At 46.0% G+C, this 20,725-nt stretch overlaps 1 protein-coding gene across 2 annotated transcripts in view; it reads left to right on the top strand.

Moving 5' to 3' along the window:
* The first annotated feature begins 2,870 nt into the window (after positions 1 to 2,870).
* The window catches only part of STAT5B (signal transducer and activator of transcription 5B), a 59,276-nt gene continuing 41,421 nt past the window's right edge, over positions 2,871 to 20,725 (top strand). For both annotated transcript variants that reach the window (XM_045836098.1, XM_045836099.1), the window contains exon 1: positions 2,871 to 3,055. The gene's annotated coding sequence lies outside the window, so the exon portion shown is untranslated. The remainder of the gene's footprint in view (positions 3,056 to 20,725) is intronic.

The raw sequence follows: 20,725 nt of genomic DNA, 5'->3' as shown, positions 1-20,725 counted from the left end.
AATGGCTTCGTGACCTCCCTGTGGCTGGGCAGGGCTGGGGAGAACGTGAAGGGGGTGACCTGCTCTCTGTGGCAGCCACATGCTCGTCCACGAGAACTGGGGGGGAGGCTGGAGTCGAATCCTGGTTGGGAGTACATCCGAGTTCTGGACCAGGCTGCCCGCCTGACCCGCAGGCTGTCCCGCGAGCCCCTCTCCCTTCCGGGTCAGGCTGGCGTGGGCTAGGAGACGGTGTGGACTCTGCCCTGTGGACGTCTCTTCCTCTGCAGGTGTATGCCTCTGGGAACTTTCAAAACCATTTTTTGATTTATATTTTTTAAAAAGATGTTATGTGTTTATTTTTTTAGAGAGAGGGGAAGGGAGGGAGAAAGGGAGGGAGAGAAACATCAGTTGCTTCTCACGTGCACCCCAGCCGGGGACCACCAAACCCACAACCCAGGCGTGTGCCCTGACCAGGAATCGAACCGGCGACCTTTTGCTGTGCTGGACAACGCTCAACCAATTGAGTCACACCAATCAGAGTGCCCCTGGGACCTTTCCATGCAGGCTCGCCATAGGATCTTTCTGGATTCCAGCTTCCTGTCCAGTTTCTTTCTTTCCAGGACTCCTTATGTGCAATGTCTCAGTCTGGCGTCCCCTCAGCTGAGGGGATCCTACCCCTGAGGTCTAGGAGAAGAGAAGTTGCCCCTCGTCTGTATCGGCATGTAGGCAGAGACGGGCACTGGGCCTTCTTTCCCGCCTCAGGTTGACAATATCCTTGTTTTGCTGAGGCAGCGACCCAGGACATTCTGTCCCTGCCTGTGCACACAGCCGGCCAGCTCGATCTGGTACCTAGTGGTCAGTCAGATGTGTGCTAGGAGGTGAAGAACAGAGTCTTCCCTGCCCCACCCTCCAGGGCATTCAAACTAGCGCCCCGCGGCACAGCAGCTGAGGCCACTGCACTGAGTCTGAACCCTGACCGGTCCTAGGAAGGGGGGCGCGAATCTTAGCAGGTACTGAGAACAGTCATGATAGTTAACAGCTCCATAGTGCTTTCTAGCACCGGGAGCACCGTACATGCATTAACTCCCCAGAAGGAGATGAGGTAGGTCCCATTACTGTCACCGTATCACAGCGAGGAAATCGAGGCAGGAAACCTGCTCCGGCTCACACTGCGCAGGGAGTTCACAGGGAGCCTGGTTTTGGAGTCTGTGCTCTTGGCTTCTCCACAGTCCTCCCGGTTTCCATTTCTATTCCTAGAGCACAGAGTTTGTTCCTCAAACTTTCACTGGGTGTCTGCTCTGGGCTGGGCACGAGTGGGAATTTTAGAGGGGGGAACGGGACCTTCCGTCTGCTGTCGGGGCTAGAGAAGCATGTAAACAAATTGCCTTTCAACGTGAGAGGTGCCAGAATAGAGGCACGAACGTGTGGTGGGGAACAGGAAGGGCGAGGTTCTTACTGCCTGGAGCCAGTGTCACCGAAGGGCAGGCATCGAGAGCACACGAGGACATTCCAGGCAGAGGGAACAGCATGTGCGCAGGCTTGAAAGCTTACAAGAAAGAAATTCGGTGTGCCCCGGTGTCGAAACCTCATGCACCCTGACTGTCACAGGTGTTGCCAGACAGCTCAGGGCTGGAGCTTCCGTCCAGCTTCCTGCTCAGGCCTGTCCTGCTCCAGCCCCCAAGCTCCCTGCACCTACTCTGTGCAAAGCCCTGTGCCAGGTGTTGGCCCAGAGTGTGGGATAGAAGCAGGAGCCTGGGTCAGGAAGAAGGGCTTTCTGATCAGCTACAGACACAAGGATCTTTGTGGCTGGTGTGATTCTGGAGGTGAAGAGGAGGCTGTTGGGAAGAGCTGCCAATGGAGGATTATGGGAGAACTTGGGGACTTGCTGATCCGGGTCATCCCTGAACAAGCAGATTTTTGGGTTGTAGAGAAGGGACCTCTGTGTGTATGTGTGGGGTCCTTCTCCTCCCTCTGCCCTTGCAGCTGGGGCTCTGCAGCTCTGACATGCCTTGCTATGGTACTGGCCCTTGGAGGGTTGCCAGGGAAACCGTTGGCCAGCTCCAGAGATGTACCCAGAGGAGAGGAGAGTGGGTGACTCAGGCTGTCTTCTCAGACACTGCACCCCCGCCCCATTGCATGGAAAAAGGGTCTCAGAGACCTCTTTCCCCTGCATCCTGCAGCAGTGATGCAGTTTATTCTCCCTTTTTTGGATAGAGCAGGCAGCCCCTCCCACAGCGCTGACTGGTGGGAGCTAGCAAGATTCCTCAGGGAGCGAAACGGTCTCAGACGCCCTTGTCCCCCAGAGATTCCCTCTGGAACAGTGGACCGATCCAGTTGGCCTTGGTGAATGTGAATTGCTGTGTCCATCCAGGCTTTCCGCCATCTGGGTGGTAAGCAGCAGACGCCCTGGCTGAAACTCCCTCCTGGGAGCAAACCCGGGATAATTATTGATGGGACAGTGGCGGACTTCTGACCTCGGCCTGGGAGGGACAGGACCCAGGACGCGGGCCTCAGCCAGGGGGAAGAGAGGTGGGTGGGCGGGCGGCGGAGGGGCGCCAATCCACGCGACACACAGTGACCACAACAGTACGGCCAGAGCCCTGCTAGTGGTGGTCCACACCAAGCAAAGCAGCATGTGCTTGTGGCCGGTGGGACCTGGCTGGGGAGCCAAATGGGGAAGCCACCCTCGCTCGACTACGAGGGGCTGCGCGCGGCGCCGGCTCCCCGGAGCGTGTAGCCGCCCCGGGTGCGCGGAGCGGGATCCCGGTCCCCCCAGGGCGGCCGAGGAGGGGGTGCGAGAGACCGCGGGGCTCGCGAGCGCGCTCCAGGCGGAACCAGGAAGCGGCGCGCGCCGGCGCGGGGCGCGCTCGGGGTGGCGGGCGGCGCGCGCGGCCGGTGTGGGCGCGCGAGCGGCGCGCGCGCCCCCGTGCGCCCCGGCGCTAGGAGAGTCGGCGCCCGGAGCCGTCACCCGGGCGAGGATCCTGCGCAGGCGACTCCGTGCGGCGGCCCGGCCGAGAGAGGGAGCGAGCGAGAGGCGGGCGGGAGGCAGCCGCTGGCGCCCGAGGGGCCGAGCGAGGTAGGAGCTGCGGGGCCGGTCCTAGGCTCGGGGCCCGGGGGAGAGACCGGCGAGTCCTCCCGGGCGGGGCCCCGCGCCCCGGGCGCCGAGACGCCCGGCAGGGCCGCGCGCCGCCATCGCTCCCGGGCAGGGAGGCGGCCGCGGTGGCCCCGCGCTGGGTGCGGGGCGGCGGGGGCGGCGGGGGCGCGGGGGCGCGGGGCCGGGGCGCGCGAGGGGCGGCGTGTGGAGGCCGCGGCGGGCGGAAGGTGTACAGCGGAGGCTGTGCGTGCGCGTGTGTCTGGGGAGGGGGTGTGAGGGACCCCGGCGCACGCCCCTGAGATCCCAGGGGACTGCTGCCTGCCACTCACATTTTCGTGGTGCAGTTCCGAATAGCTCGTACCGCCTTCTTGCCTTTCCTCCTTCCCAAAGAGGTAACTGCGACTCCCGGGGGTGGGGTGAGCCTGGGGGTGCCCGGTGGGGTGGGGGTTATCCGCAAAGCTTCAGGGAACAGTGCCTTATAAGGAGTCAAGGCAACAAATACGAGCATTTCGATCAGACTCTGGGTGCCGGACCCCACGGCCGGACGCGCCAGGCCTGGGCTCGTGCGTGTGGCGGTGGGATGCAGCGTGTTCTTTTTTCCTAGCCCGGGATAAAGTGCGGAAAAGGGCTCCTAGTGCCGGGGTAGCTCTAGAGAGTCGGAGGAGGGGGAGTCGTGTGTCACGAAAGCCGGTCCGAGGCTGGCTGGAGGCATCTGGCAGGACGGAAAGGCGGATCAAAGGGGAAAGAACTTGCGAGGAGCAAGAGGCGGTTGCAAACACTTGTAGCCAGCCAGCAGTGATGGAAAATGCAAAGAAGAAAAACAAGTACCAGCTCTCAGGAAGATGAGATTAATGAAAACCACAAGAATTTTACAGGCAGAAAGAGATAGCAATCCTCTCTTTCCCAAAGAGCCATGCCTAGGTTTTTTGTTTTTGGGGTTTTTTTTTTTTCCTTCGTGTCCCCTGTGACCCTGTCATAGCTTTGTATCAAATGCACAGTGCTAAAAGCAGGTCATAGAAAGTTAGATCCAGGAAGGACCCCAGCGACTGTGCTCCATTCTTGGCTGGTACGAATAAGGAAACTGAGGCCCAGGTAGGTGGAGTAGGGGCCTGCTCAGTTCACAAGAGCTGTGTGGCCGCGCAGCGCCTGAAATGTCGGTGGGAGGGCTCTGAGATAAGTGTGCTTCCCAAAGCACAGTGAAGTAGCAGATCTTTGCTTACATACAGTTTCATGAGCTGTCTCTGGAATGTTTGGGGGGAATACCCTGTGAAAGGCCAGTGTGTCACCAAGGTATTAAACTGATCTTATGTCTTTTTTTTAAGTCTTCAAATGGTGTTTATCGCCCGCTTGAATCTTAGGTTTCCCAAGTGGTTGGATAGCCGCCTAGGCCATAATAAGCTTTCAGCTGTTGAGTGTATTATCTCAAATAATTTTATCATTCAATTAAGATAATAGAACTTGGCCTCCTTCTGCAAGGTTCTCCTGTTCCTGTGCGTGTGTTTATATTGTTTATAGTCATTTGCTATAGTGTTTAGAAGAGGCTGTATTTCATTTGTGTCTTCACATTTTTAAAATTTTACTTTGTTGCACCGTGAGCATTGGATTGATTCTGATCCCCTCAGGTGGATTCCACTGTTTGAAGGTTGATTTTCAAGGCTCCGGTGTTTTTGTTTGTTTTGGTACCAATTCCCCAGCTCACGGTAGATCTCAGCTGTAAGAATTGAGAGTGTACATCGGGAAGGGGCTGCTGGTTTTCAGAAAAGTGTGACCGCCTGACAGTTTGTAATGTCTGTTACGTTTAATGCAAAGATCTTGGGGATCAGGTAAGTGCTATCCAGGAGATCACTTGCTTTCTGTGGCCTTTGGAAGATGAAAATTTCAAGCACCTGGTTGAGACATAAAGGAAGGGATGAAGAGACCTTTCTTTAAAAACATCAGGAAAAAAAAAAAGAGTTGATGTCTATCACCAGCAGTTTGGGGATTGCATAACTCGGTGCCCAAGCCTGCACCAACATCTTCGCCGCACATCCCGCCGCGCACCTTATCCCACCTCCTCTCCGGTTCTTGGCTCCTCCGGGACTCGCGTTTCTGCCAGCAGGATATTCACGTGGATCGTGCTGAGAAACGCGAGGTGGACGCGTTTCTCAAACGGGCACTAGGCACTCTGTGTGGCGGAGGGGAGAACAGTGCTGTCGTTGTTTGGAGCGTTACAACACAAATGTTTTGGTCGGCACTTCCTACTGTGCGCCGACTTCTCATTTCTTCTTCACTTTCTTGCTCTCCATTGGCTTTTGAAAATAGTAATTATATTTGCAAAAAAAAAAACAAACAAACCAACAACCCACATCAAGACTAGTGGCAGATGTCATTTCTGGCTCTTTTGGTACTTAGGTCAGTTTCTTAAAAGTTATATTCAAATTATTTCAAGTTATAGTCAAAATGTTTGGGACTTGTGTTAGGTTTATATTTATGAGTATTTTTGTGGTGGTTCATGTGGCTTATTTTTGTGTAGGTAGGTAATACAGGTAGTCTTAGGAAAGGAAGAAGTTACAAGTAGATAAAGTATATGTTCAACATTGGATTGCAGGTAGAAGGTAGAATTGAAAAAAAAAAGGTTAAGGATTCTAGTGCCCTGCAAACATGTATGTATTCATAAAGTACTCACGGATTTCTGGACCTTCTAATTACCAGTGACCCATTTTTCCTTTCTATAGAGGACAGATTACCACATTATTCCTACAGAAAGAAGCAAAAACCTTCCATTTTATTCATCTGTCTGGGGCATTGGAAACTTATTCTTTTAAAAAGTTATCTGATAATTCCAGGTTACTGAGCTTTTCAGAAAACTATCCTTTTACTACATAATAAAGCATCAAAATAGTTAGACTCTGGAACTTCTTAATAAACGTAACGTGTTGTTAACTCTAAAGTATCACTGTCCCCAGTTTTGTGTGGTGTTCAAAGGAAAAAAACTTTTCTTTAACTCTGAGCTTTGTTAACAGAACTTGTTCTAAAATCAGAAGTATTTTTTTCCCCTGCAATGTTGGAAACAGGAGTTTTATGCTTATTCGTGGGAATAGAAAGTCAAGTTGAACAACCTAGTTTCCATTGATCAGACCGGTTTTTTGTACATTTCAATTGTGAGCATTACAGCTTTAAAAAGTTTTTTTTTAAATTGTATCCACTCTTAATTAGTGGGTCCTTCTTTTAAGTAGAGTATTGATGTTGGAATTTTAAAAAAATTAATGATGATTCTTTACTACCTAAGCCTGTTTGGAGAAGATTTTGTACAGCTAAGCCTATGCTGTTTTTACTAATCACAGAAAGGAATAGTTTACAGCTGCTAGGTTTTTAGTTGACTGAACGAGACCCTCGCTTTCGGTGGTTTCAGAGTTTTAGACGACGTTTTATTACTGTTGTTAGTTTTGGTCCCACCCATGACTTCCTTGGAAGGTATCTTTGAGGTTTGGTTTCCTTTTTTTTTTTTTTAAATGGTAATATTGGGGTGGGGGTGCTTCCTGTTTGTATTTTCAAAATTAGGTCCACGTATTAACCTTCTCGCAGCGTCACACTTGAATTTCAAACAAAGACAAGCATCAGACGCCGTGTGGTTTGTGTTTTACCTGTCGGCCCTGCTTCATGGCAGCCTTATGGAGCTCAGCCTGAACACCCAGTTGGGAAGAGGAGGCAAGTCCTCAATCCTTCCCCAGTTCTCTTTGGGGTCTGGCAGCCTGGGAGGAAATCTTAGCAACAACAAGAGCGTAATTATCACACACACACACACACACACACACACACACACACACAAAGCGGGGGGGGCTGCTGCCATCTGTTTCCTCTCAGGTACCCAGAAAATGCACAGCGCTAAGGTAGAGTCGAACCCAGCATCGGGTGCCCTGGATGCCAGCCTTTAAAGGAGGGTTGCCCCAGGTCTCCATAATCCAGAACCCCAGGGATCCGCAGGGACAATAGCAGCAGTTTTTCTGGCTCCACCCGAAAGCCGCACAGAATGTCATGGAGGACCTATATATGAAAACAAAGAGAAACCTAGGGGACGGTGGGATAGTTTTGGAGAAATCACCCTGAGCTGTGAAACTCTTCCTTCACCTTCCTGAGCAATTCTCACGTGGTCCGCTGCTGCCTGTGTGTGTCCATGTTGGAGGGCGCGTTGAGGGGAAGTACATGCGTGAAAGGAGCGTGTGATAATATTGTTTCAGCAGTTGAAGCAGGGGGTCGTCTCCTGGGCCTTCAGCTAGCTTTATTCTAAGGAGTGGAATAACGAAATAGGCTCTTCATTAAATTGGCATTCAAACATGTTTGCAGCTTAGGGGCCGCTTAGCTCTCCTAAGTTTTGTTTTGGGTCCATTCCTGAAAGCAGCACTGCGTTGGCGTGCACGCAGTGTGGCATCACACGGTTTGCAAGTACGTCGAATGCATCGAGTATCTTGACCCCCCAGTGTCAAGAAAGGAGAGGTTATAGTTTGTCATATACTGGATATTAACCTCTTTGGGTTTATTCAGAACAGTGACATCCATTCCCATGTATTATGATACTGCTAAGATGAAAAAAATAACATGCATTGATGAATAAAGAACATTTATTTGTCTTTGGGAAGCTAACTTGCAAAGTCGACTCCAACGCTCTCTGTCCATTTATTCTTACCTTGCCTTTGGCACTCTGAGGAATCCTTTTGATTTTCCCAGATTTCTATTGTGAAGAGAAATATTTCCAGATTCTCTGCACTGCTAGGTTTTTGAAGTGCTTGTGCTGACTCATTTTTTTAATTGTACTAAGATACAGAGTATGGTTTGAGAGCAGTAATGAGATTCTCAGAAAATATGAAAACTTTCCTTTCTGACTCGTTAGAGAAAGGTTGGGGAAGACAAGGGGAAATACATCAATGAGCTGATCAATTATTGTTATTTGTTGGGATTAATTTGGTGACTGATATTTTCAGTGTCCGTCAGGCTAGTAAAAGTGATTTTGGCTTTACTTTTCAGTGGTAACAGGACAAACCCCAGAGTTTTCTAATACTGCTTGCTTTCCCCTGGTAGGAGATTTTTTTTTGGGGGGGGGGTGCATATGGGAAATGGAGCCAAAGTTAATAGTAATAGCCACTTCATGATTCGTATAAAAACAATGATTTACCCCTGGCTGGTGTAGCTCAGTGGATTGAGCACAGGCTGCGAACCAAAGCATCGCAGGTTCGATTCCCAGTCAGGGTACATGCCTGGGTTGCAGGCCACGGCCCCCAGCAACTGCACATTCATGTTTCTCTCTCTCTCTCTCTCTATTTCCCTCCCTTCCCTCTCTAAAAATAAATAAATAAAATCTTAAAAAAAAACACAAAACGATTTACAGCTCATCTGAGAAGATAATACTAATTCTCTCTATAATCATCATCGTGCCATCTGTCAAAAAGTGATCAGAAAACTCATTAAAAAGCCTAAAAAGTACAAAGATAATAAAAATAACACCTAACACTGTCTCCTTACGGTGCCAAGCAGACACTGTCGTAAGCCCTTGCCTTGTTTTAACTCGTGATCCCCTGGGCAAGGGGGGGTGGGGGTGGGTAATATCCTCAGCTGAAAGATGAAGAAATGACCACAGAGAAGTTAAGTAACTTGCCCAAGGTCACATTGCTGGCAATGACAGGGCTGGATTCAGCTCCAGGCCAGCTGATGGGCGGCTGCATTCCTGACCCTGCTCTGCGCCTTTGCAAGAAGACAGTGTGTGGCTTTCTTTAAGGCGTGCATTTCTTCATTTGTCTTCCAAAACGGACTCTTGGTTCTCTCTTTTTTTTTTTTAATGAAACGTTTTTATGTGCACTTGGAATTTTTTAAAGATATGAAGACAATGAGTATTGAAACAGAGAAAGTCTTCATTTTAACTGTGAGTGGTGCTGTGCGGCTCCCCACCGGCGTCGCCACGCACGCGACGTCGGGCAGGGGCCGTAAGCCGTCTTCTTGGCCTCTGTTGACAAACAGGAGGAGCTCTGCTGCCCCTGCGGCAGGTGACATAGTGTTTGCTGACCGAGGACACGAGGGTGTCCGTTTTATGGGCGGCGGCGCCTTGAAAGGGTTTATGGTCCTAATGTTGTTTTACTAAAGCTTTCGAGAGCCACTAATGGTGACTTCTGAGAGAGACGGGCTTAAGAATTTCAATCCGGGCGAGGGGGAAAGGCAGCCGGATGAATGGCCGGGTTTGGGGCTACACAGAAGGTCATTAGGAGCTAGCCTCAGACACGTGTTCCTTTTCGTACCTGGTGCTTGCCTTCTCTCAGCGCCGCTTCACCTGGCCGGGGAATTGTGAGGTTAAGTCTGGGAGAGGCAGCTCACAGCCCTGAGGTCCGGAGATCTGAACCTGAGAGCTCGAGCCGGGGACGAACACTTCAGTTCCCTGAGCAGAGCGTGTAAACGAGTTCAGATAAACAGAGGATGTTCACTTCCAGGATTGTCAAACTGTCACCTTTGACCAGGGTTGAATTTTCTTTGAATGTTGACAAAAGTTACAGTGTCAGTGGAAAAAGCTTAATGTGAAGTATCTATAACTCAGAATTTCCTTATGTTTGTGTCAGTGAGATCCAACAATTAAAGCTTTTTTTTTTTTTTTTTTTTAATGTCTGTTGAGTTTTAAGAGCCTTCAGTGGGGTTTTCCAGCCTTTAGGTGAGAGTAAATTAGAAAGTTTGTGAAAAACTGTTTTGTGTTGTCTAAAATTCAGAGCCCCTAGTTGGTGGCATATCATTACATTTTTGTAAAGAATGGGGTTCAGAAATCCAGCCTGGGGGAAATGTCATAACTGAGCCACGTTCACCAGTGCCATTGTAGTTTTTATTAAAAGAAACTGTCGCACTCTCAATCTGTTGAAGTGCTTAAAATGGGCATTTACCAGCTTTATTATTTAGCATTCTTCAAGATAGTATCCATCGTTAAGGCAAAATGATCTCTCAGAAATAATGCTAATTGTATTTTGTTTTGTTTTGTTTTGTTTCACATTCCTAAAAGTCTCTTGCTCATCTTTTAGGCTTGAGAAAAGTGGAGATCTACAGAAATATACAGCCCTTTACAAAATGTAACAGTTGGTTTAGCCTGTGGGTGTATGTATTTAGGGTTTGTGATCTGTTCCTGGTAGAAAGGAAGGGAGAATTATAGTGAGGATTGGCCACTGCAGAGCCTCCCTCCAAACGTATGGAAAGTCTGATACACAGAGATGCAGGGCAAGGGTCCCTTCTCTCTATGTTGTTGTTACGTGGTCAATGGAAACCCTGGAGCTTCTCCTAAGCGCATTTGAAGGATGAGTTTATCTTGCAGTAAGTTCAAATATCAAGTAGCAACACTACCTTCATTGTAGCTTGAAGAGAGATGGGCCTTCCTCTTTAACTGTTGAAGGCATCAACACACGATGGAAAACATTTGGCTTCCTGAGTGACACGACCACAGTTAACATGCCGAGCTGGTGATGAAGCCTGAGCCCTTGGTTTTGCAACACCAGAGCAGAGCACGTAAGTGTAAAGGAATGGGTCCTTCAGTGAGATAACGTGTTACCTGAAGCACACATTTAAATTTGCGCCCTGGAAACGGGACACCCTCAAAACGGATGGCTTTGAATTTTTATTACCCAAGTATGAACAGTCTAGCTTGGGCAGAACTAGGCATTGTGTTCCTGTGGTATTTTTAGGTAAATTTGAACAGGACAAACTTAAAACAGTGGCTTTTATGGAATAACTCATAAAAGAATGTATTGATCCACACACAGAAAGATTAAAAACTTCTTTATGCTCAAAATGTCAGAAACCAAAGGTAAGTGACAACGTGAGAAGACTGTTTTTAACAAACAGGACAAAATGTTAGGAGTTAATATTCTTAATAGACAAAGAATATAAATAAATAAGAAAAAGATGGTTCTCCCAATGGGAAAAATGAACAAAAGAAAAAATACAAATGGCCCATAATTACACAAAATTATGTTCAGCTGCACTAGAAATCAAGAAATGCAAATAAAAACAATGACATAATTTTTCCAGTTAGCAGAGTTACAAAAACTAGCAATACTGAAAAAAGAAAAACAGTGTTGCTTAGGAATGTGAAGGAAACTGACACCTTCCTTACTCATTGGTTGAAATGTAAATCGGCACTTTTTTGAACTTTGACATACCTATCAGAGCCTTAAAAATGTGCCTTCCCTTTGACCTAACAGTTCCATTTAGATGATGTAATCTGAAATGTGTTCAGAGATCTGTATAGGACAGGGACCGTCCTCAGAGGGTTATTTAAAAGAGCAATGAGTTGGAAACAACTTTGTGTTCAACGTTGGACGGTTCGTGACTAAATGGATGGATTGCCGTACAATGGAGTATTATCCAGCCATTGCAGATCATGTTATAAAAAACATTTCATGACTTAGGTAAGGCGTATAATCTGTTACTAAATTAAAAAACCCAATTACAAGAAAATCACGGACAGTTGCGCTTAGGAGAACAGAATAGGCATTGAGAAAAGCTTGTTCTGGGTCGTGAGAGTCTGGATGTGCATGTGCGTGCAGAAAAGAGCTGTTTTCAGGGAAGGCGTGGAGAAAACGTGATACGGATCTTCCTTCTTTGTCTTATGTATACCATGGAGTATTACTCAGCCGTAAAAAAGAAGGAAGTCCTGCCACTGGTGACATCGATGAACCTGGAGGGCCTTCTGCTGAGTGAGATAAGTCAGGCAGAGACAAACACTGTAGGATCTCACCGAAATGTCAACCTAAAAAACCCCGAACTGCTCGGAAGCAGAACAGATTGGTGGTTGCCACGGGCCGGAGGTGGGGGAATGGGCGAGGGTGGTCAAAGGGTATGAACTTCTGGGGTGAGTTCTGGGGATGCGACGTGCAGCCCGGTGACTGTAGCCGACAGTCCTGTATTGTATATTTATTTTAAAGTTGCTAAGAGAGTGGATCTTCAAAGTTCTTACCTTCCCCCCACCAACACACACGCACACAAATAGTAACTATGTGATGGATGTCTTAACTAACCTTATTGTGGTAACCATTTCGCAATATGTACATGTATCAAACCATCACATTGCATATCTTAAACTCGCACAACGGTGTATGTCAGTGACAGCTCAGCAAAGCTGGGGGAGAGTATTTTTTAAAGTAACATTTGTGTGTTGATTTAGAGTAAGAAACCTGCTTTTTTGTTGTTGTTTTCAGTTTGTGTTTCCTTTTCAGGAGCAGAAAAATGAGTAGTTTATGATGTTTGTGTTAAATGTTTGGCATGATAGACTTATTTGGTATGGTGATGTGATGTATTTTGTTGAAGAACTACATTAAAGTCATTATTATTGTTTCCAACATTTGAAGAGTTAAAATGATTTGAACTTGAGCACTGAGTTGTTTCCTATATTGGGTGGAATGCTCCGTAAGTGGATGGAGAATTACATTGTTTTCTAAATATGATAAAGAAATCATATAATTTTACTTGTGTGTGTGCTCTGCTAAGCTACCATTCTTTTCATGTTGAAGGTGTGTGTTTTTTTCAACTTTTGAAAAAAATTGGCTTAGTTTATTTTAACTTCCTACTACCCCAAACATTATGTTATTTCAAAATATTTGCTGCATTTGCTTTTGTACTGCTTTCTCTTTCATGATGATACCTATGAAGGTTGCTAGGTTTCTTTTTCTTGTCGTTTTGTTAGTCATGTTTAATGACTTCTCTAAATGTTTATTATGGCATTCATTTGGGAACATCTGGTAAAGGAAATGCCGGGTGAAATATACTTTCTCTTGGGTATATGTCATTGTTAATACAAAAGACTTGTCTTCTGATTTAATTAAACTCACATTAAGTCGTTTCTTTGTAACCAGATTTAGTGTTATAAAAGCATTTGAACATTGTAAGGAGTTTAAAGAAGAACAATGAAAATAAACTATAAGTTGATCTTCTAGAAGAATTCTGGAGCACAGCTGTAATGTGTAGGTCTTGTCACTTTGCAGCAAATAAAATTACAGTCTTAAAAAATATGTATTTTTGAGCCCAGCAGAAGACCTACTTACTTTATGTAAAATTCATCATAGTAAAATCTACCTTCACTTAGATTATGCCTTGTAAATTATTGTGATAAATTTGCTGTAATGATTTTAAGTCAGTTTTGAGACTACCAGAACACAAAAGAAATCATACAGTATCTTTTAATGCTTTTTAAACCTGAATCCATAAGTAGTTGATTCAAATTCATGAAGGTAAATATTTTCACATGTTGAAAATAAAACTGTATACACATATATTTCTCCATATGCCTTCATTAATAAATCCTATTGATTTTATGGTTCTTTTGCTTCTGACTTCTGACCTCCTCTGCCTCCCGAAAATGTGATCATCTTATTTAATCCAAAAATTTGTTTAACTTTGGTCTCAGCTTATTTGTTGCTGGTGTTCCCTGTGATCGGTTTCATCACTGTGATGTTATTGTGACCAGTTAGACCAGTTTCTTCTCCTGTGTGTCTGAGTCATTTTCAGCAAACCAGGCGATAGATATTATATAAATCATGTATATTTGGGGCCTCATGTTTAGCATCATATGTTTTATCATAATGGCATCAGTCCATTGAAGGTATTTTTAAGTCAGTGTCTACAGTGATGTATTGCTTTTCTCATTAAAACTGGTACTTGTTTGTGTTGCTTGTCTTGATCCGATGTTGAGAACTTGGCTATCTTCTCCAAGATAAGTCTTTCCAGTCCATAAACCAGAAGTTTATCTCTTTAAAGAGTTCAAATGTATGTAAGATGCAAAAGATGCAAAAAAAGAAAAAAAAAGACAAAAGATGCAAAAAAAAGTATGTAAGATTTAAAAGATGCAAACATAATTTTGTTTGCAACTCTGTAATCTCCTTTTTTGTCTCTTAGCTCCTGAAAGACTTTTTGAAGTTTTGAAGGGGGCGGTGGGGGGTGGTTTAAAATACTTCCAACGTGAATAAAGAAATGTATCCCAAAATTTTATGGTAATTTGGCTACCAATTAAGGTAAGACTTAGTAAGTACTGAGTAAATATTTGTTAACTAGTGAATGAATGGACTATACAGCCATATTTGCTTTTTAAGGCAAAGTTAGACAACACCTTGACCCATTCAACTGTATGTGCCAGCGGTTCTTAACCCTTTGGGGATTCGGGGGCCGTTTTGAGGTTCCAGCAAAACCATTGACTGTCCTCCCAGTGCAATACACATGCACATAAACTTCCGCTTACACTTCAAGAGGCTCCTGGACTCTGGGCGCAGGCACCTGAAACAAACAACCAGCTCCCCATCGCCCCAGGCAGTGGACTCAGCAACTACGGAGAAGGGGTGAATCACCCACATGTATGGTTAAAGCAAACCCCTAGTCTGATCTTGTTGTTCAGGGGCTCAGGAGGGACTTGTTTCCTCAGAAACTTAATAAATATCCATCGACTTGAACACTCGAAGGGATTCCATTGTATGACCCTGCCATAATTTAGTCAGCTAATCTATGAATGGATATTTAGGTTGTTTCCAGTTCTTCACTTTTATTGACGACGCCGTGGTGCACGTGCTTGGGCCGAGCAGACTTTTTTTTTTTTTTTCCACTTCCCAGACCATCTCCTGCACGTAAGCTCTGGAAGTGGGGTGGCCAGGTCATTTGCGTAGATAGTGCCAGCTGCCCTCCCGAAGGACTGTCCCCACTGATACCGCCCGCCAGTAGCTAGCGCATGAGACAAAACTATAAAGGGTAATTGGGTTTTATAAGCTTGTCGCTCAGCTGAGGTTTGGGGGTTTACCTAGGGATTTTTCATCTCTTGGCAACTTTGTCTCTGTGAGAAAATAGTCTCTGTTCCAGACAACAAGCATGCAAATGGATTTTGGAATATACTTTTATTTATAAGGTGATCAGAAAGAGGGTGCAGGGAGGAGGCTGGGTGCTGCTTGTTGTTTTATTGCAGAAGGGTGTAAGGGCCTGAGTATTGAACTTGGATGCATCAGCCTAGAGTGACCCTGGTCACCCCTATATGACCTTGCTTACTTACATCTCTAGAACGAAAACAGCCCATTCTGTTTTAGATACTACTCAACTATCAAATTACTTTTAGACCGTTTCTATTTTGTCTTTCTTTGGGGGAGTGTTTGAAACAGAGTTTGCGTAGAAAATAATAGTATTCTTTTGGTCCTAGCTACTATTCATTTTTATGATATACTTAAAGTTGAAGCTTGGAATTTGGGATCTTTTAGTTACAAATGAAATTTCTCCTTTCTTTTTTTTTTTAAAGATTTTATTTATTTATTTTTAGAGAGGGAAGGGAGGGAAATAGAGAGAGAGAAAGAAACATCAATGTGCGGTTGCTAGGGACCATGGCCTGCAACCCAGGCATGTGCCCTGACTGGGAATCGAACCTGCGACACTTTGGTTTGCAGCCGGCGCTCAATCCACTGAGCTACGCCAGCCAGGGCAAAGTTCTCCTTCCAAAAGTGATTTTTGCCCCTCCTAATATTAGCCTAGTCTTAAGAGGTACCTAAGGGAGGGGAGTAATTTTTAATTCTCTGCGCATGAGCTGATGGTAACTCCGAGTGTTCAAGACTGAACAAACAGGGCTTTAGAGGTCCATCTTGGCCAAGAGACTCCGGAACCTCCACAATGCCTAAGCCCCAGTGCCCTTGACTCTTCAGGCCTTCTTAATGGTCTGTTTAGAGATCTGATTCTAGAAGGAACCTTTGAAGAAATGAATGGAACTTCTCTGTTGCTTTGAATATTGGCTGATATCCAAGCCAAACTAGTTGTTTTTTTAATGTCAAATAAAACATCCAATATCTCTTAGTAAGGAGTGCCTTAGGAATCCCTTTATTTTAGCATGATGCCAAAAGTAGGTTAATTATAACACTTCAAACATTCTGATATAACCCTGGCTGGGGTGGCTCGGTGGACTGAGTGCCAGCCTTCGAACCAAAGGTCGGTGGTTCAATTCCCATTCAGGGCACATGCCTGGGTTGTGGGCCAAGTCCCTGGTGGGGGGCACGTGAAAAGCAACCACATGTTGATGTTTCTCTCCCTCTCTTTCTCCCTCCCTTCCCCTCTCTCTAAAAATAAAGAAATAAAATCTGTAAAAATAAAACCATTCTGTTATACTGAATGTCATTAATTTCTCAGTAAAATTGAGGATTATTTCCACAAAGGAAAAATATTTTTCCCAACATAATATGGCAACTTATTTTAGAATATTTAAAATTTTTTCTTAGATGAAAATTTAAGAGCCTATACAAAAAGGTATTATACTCCAAGGAGTGTGATCCTTTGTTTTAAAAATTCATTATATTCATTATATTGAATAAAGGATTGTGTGTTGACTTGAGAAACAGGTGGCATATTTTTCAGATATTTCAAAATATTTTTGTTACCTGTAGGTTTTCACTGTGGTGGCGTGTGTTGTGTTAATAGGATTTGACCTATATTTTACTCCATGGGAAAAAGAAGAAACTGAATATTTGCTAGCCACCTCCCACCTTGTGCTTTTGTTTGCTGGTGGGTAGAAGCTTGAGTCCCACTGTGAATTTTTAACTCCATGCTCTGTATGTTTAGTACCTTGTAGAGACTGAATCCGCAAGTCATCTCTGAAGGTTAAGGGATTTGATCGTGGTGAGCACGAACGTGACCCTCTAAGTAAAACTGTGTGTGCCGGGGGGGAAGCTGGACTAATACCACGCTGAAATGGTCTTACCTGTGGCATCCCGGGCACGACCTGGTTTCCTTTGCACATAGCACAGCGTCATACACGTGATCACCTTTCAGCACGGCTGACTGAGCAGATGTCCTGCTTCCATAAGGAATGGCTTTCATGTTGCTGAGCCCTCAACAAATCTAGTCATCACCCTTGTCATTTGGGTGTTGTCGAGATCCTTTGAAAACTTTTTTTCCAAATATTGGTTTGAATGCACAGACTTTGTGGTTTACCTACGTGAAGGTTCTGCAGTACTCAAGTGGTGTCCTATCCCCCGCCAACAGAAAGAAAAAGAACGTTAAAAACAAAAATTTGAGAAACTATAGTATAGACTGTATTTATTTAAACTTCCAAGAATTTCACAGTAGACGCTAGAGCGTAAGTTCCGCAGAGACACACCTGTGTCGCTCCCTGCCCGGTCCTCAGTACCTGGAGCGGGGCCTGGCGCGTAACAGGTGCTCAGGTGGGTCTTCGTTCAGCAAGTGCTTCCTGTGTCACGGGAGGGTCCGTCACACCCGTGCGTTCGTGGTCGGCAGATGCGCTTCTCTGAGTGCAAGCAGCGGTCCGTGTGGAGGGCACTTCCCTTCCATCGACTCCCTGAGAGGCTGTGCTCCCAGATCGCGTCAACCCCCGGGAGGGCCGAAAGCTCACCTGCCGCTGGAGAAAAGAGAAGGGAAAGCCAGTTCTCTGTCTCCTTTGCATTTCAGCGTTAAGAACTGGCTTTCCCCCCACCCCCATTAAATTTTTTTTTTTTACCATTTTAACCATTTTTTAAATGGCACTAAGGATATGCTGTGGCGTTGAGTGTGTTTACATTGTCATGCAGTCACTGCCATCCAGCTCCAGAACCTTCTCACGGTCGCCGGCTGAAGCTGTACCCATCAGACACCAGCTCCCACTCCCTCCCGCCCACCCTTGGGAGTGAACGCTTCCTGTGCATCACTGTGACTGCTCTGGGTGCCTCATGTGAGTGGGATCAGACAGTACTTGTCCCTTTGTGTCTGGCTTATTTTTTTTTTTAAATATGAGTCTTTTGCTTGGTGACTTGACAGTTTTTCTCCCCCCTCCCCCATGTCTAGTTTTTGCTCTGTACCCAGACCTAGCCAGGGGTGCATACACAATGCGGACCCCCAAACAAGTCAAGCCAACAGCTTGTCGCCTGCCACTAGGGGGGTAGTAAAGCTTTGAAACGGTGATTCCTAATCTGTGGGCTTATCTCCTCCAAGTCTTGCTGATAAGCCTGCACGGACAAGAATATCAAAGATTAGTCTGTCTCCGTGTTTCATAAAGCAAATTGTTTTCATTGTTACAGCCTGGTTCGGAACTGGAAAATTACCGACACGTCATTCTAATTGTTTATATAGTCATTAAAACAAACTCTGCGTAAATGACAGCCGCTACTAAAGAGGGTTTGATTGCAGCTTCCTCAAGAAATTCTATGTTCGTACTGATTTTCTTCTGTTTTTCTATTTTCTTTGTGTTTTTCCTCCTCCCTCCTCCCCTCCCTCCCTCTTCCCCTGCCTGTCCCTCCCTGCCTGCCTTCCCTTCTCCCTGCTTTCTTTCTTCTTCATTCTCATTTTTTGAGTAGTTGCTACAGAGACAACCTGACCCCATTATCCAAATATAAATAATCTACTAGTGGTTCTCTGTCAGTCTGCCTGGAGGGAGGAGGGAAAAGAGTAAGGGAACTAAAACTAAGGAGGAAATATCATGTTTTTAAAAGATAGAAACTAACTTATTGAGGAAAAAGAAATATACTGGGAGATCGGATTGGTAAAGAAACAAAGAGAGTGAGGGAGAACCTTGGAGAATGATTTGAAAAGCAGCCTGTGCATTATGGATTTCAAGCAGAATCTTAATCTATGGGCAATTTTAGAGCCTTGTATACTGAATTGAACATAGGGCTAAAAAAGTGATTTTCTGAGCCCTGGCTGGCGTAGCTCAGTGGATTGAGTGGGGGCTACGAACCAAAGTGTCGCAGGTTCGATTCCCAGTCAGGGTACATGCCTGGGTTGCAGGCCATGACCCCCAGCAACCACACATTGATGTTTCTCTCTCTCTCTCTCTTTCTCCCTCCCTTCCCTCTCTTAAAATAAATAAATAAAATCTTTTAAAAAAGTGATTTTCTTACACTATATCCACTGCTCATTTGCCCTGAGCAAATCACTCCTGCTTTCCTGGACTTTTTTTCCCTCAACCTGGAGAGAGGAGGGGGCATCAGTAACTAGATTCAACCATAAGAGTTTAGGCCGAAGCCATGAGAATATGAAAGGTATTTTTTAAATTCAGTTTTTTTGTGATGCCTACAACCGCGGGTGTTAGTATGCCAGAGACAGAAGTACTGACAGTGAAGAGTCCACCCCACACCACAGCTGCCCCCGTCGGAGAGGGGGAAATGGTCGTGACGGAGTTCAGCCAGCTCAGTGCCCTGGGATTCAGTGACCTTTGGGGATGCTAGGAGACCCTTCCGTCCTTCCTGCTCAACGTGAATGGACATCTATCGCCATTATTGCCCTGCCCCCCGCCCAGTCTCCCACATGTAGATTGCCAGCGTTTTGAAAGTTTACTAGTCACAAATAGATTCTTGCATTTTCCATTCCTTGTCTCGGGGCCAGTTCCGTATGCTTTCCTTGGCACCAGGCTGGGTTTTCTTCACAGCAGCAGCTGCTAATTAGTGACAGCTTTTGAGCAAGCAGCTTGTCATTTTTGGCAGGGGTAGGGGACAGCCATAGCAATTCAAGACTGTGTTTTCATTTGCAGAATTTACTTTGCCACATGGAAATACGTCCTGACTAAGAAATAGTCTGCAGGCAAACGTGGCTGTATTGACTGGAATAGCCGCATGAGTTGGCATTCGATCCCGTAGCTGAAGAACCCCTAGGAGATAAATGACAGGCTCAGGGGTCTGTCGGGGCGCCGCCGCGAGTCCTGAGTCATCCTTCCAGCGTTAATTAATCCGCATTCTGGAAGCAGCACTGTATCCTCTTGTTTTGGCACGATAATAAACCACTCTGGATTGCATTCCGTAGTGCGCATGGTAACCGAAGAAGTGAACTGTTGGTAAACATTGTGCTTTTCATTTGTACTCGACTTCTTCTTCTTTTTTTTTTTTTTTTTTGAGACATCATTAGGAGAAACCGTTTAGTGTGCATAAAGAAAAAACTTTCTCGGGAACTTCTGCTCGCATTAGCATCATCCCATTTCGTGTAATTCTCTCACTTGAAATTGCTGCCCCAGTGAGGTGTTAGCTCCGTTTGACAAACTTGTCACGATATTTGTGGAATGGTACAACTGGCAATCATACGTACCTTGATCAGCACCAGTGATGAGTCAACAACCCCCCCCCGTCACAGTTTCTATCAAGTGTGACTCAGTCCCATTATTCCTGTAACAAGGACCCAAGTTAATGAGCTCCACAGCGTTCAAAATAACATCTTGCAGGAAATAACTGACCTACCAGCCATTTCCCCCAAGTTAAGTTCTTTCTGTGACTCGAAGGTCTGCCAGCATTGGATTCAACGCACGGTTTTTGAACGTCTACCGTGCGCCGAGGACTGCGTTGAAGGAATCGAAATCAGCGAGCGGCGAGCGGCTCCTACCCCGGGGCCACTCGCAGTGTGTGGCTGAGCCACGGGTGCGTCGAAGTTGCTCTAGTCCCGATGCCCAGAGGGGAGGGCACGTTCTGATCCTCGAGTGGGAAGGCGTTTCGTCTTTCAAACCTGGGATGGTCAACATGATCGAAGAAGGTGTAGGATACAAGTACTGTGCTGATTCTTTTTTAAGGGAAAGGTGTTCACGAGTAGGCACGCGTAGAGATTAGCCGTGTGAATGTTCGGGTTCCTTGTCTCCCTGGACACATCCCACAGCACCTAAATGCAGACGTCTTCCACGGAAGAGTAACTACCGTATTCTTCAGACTATAAGATGCCCTCCTCCCCCAGATTTGG

This window comes from Phyllostomus hastatus, unplaced genomic scaffold (genome assembly GCF_019186645.2).
Source record: "Phyllostomus hastatus isolate PE091 unplaced genomic scaffold, TTU_PhHast_1.1 phas_contig_210, whole genome shotgun sequence".
Taxonomy (NCBI): domain Eukaryota; kingdom Metazoa; phylum Chordata; class Mammalia; order Chiroptera; family Phyllostomidae; genus Phyllostomus; species Phyllostomus hastatus.
This window is presented reverse-complemented; position numbering and strand designations above follow the sequence as displayed.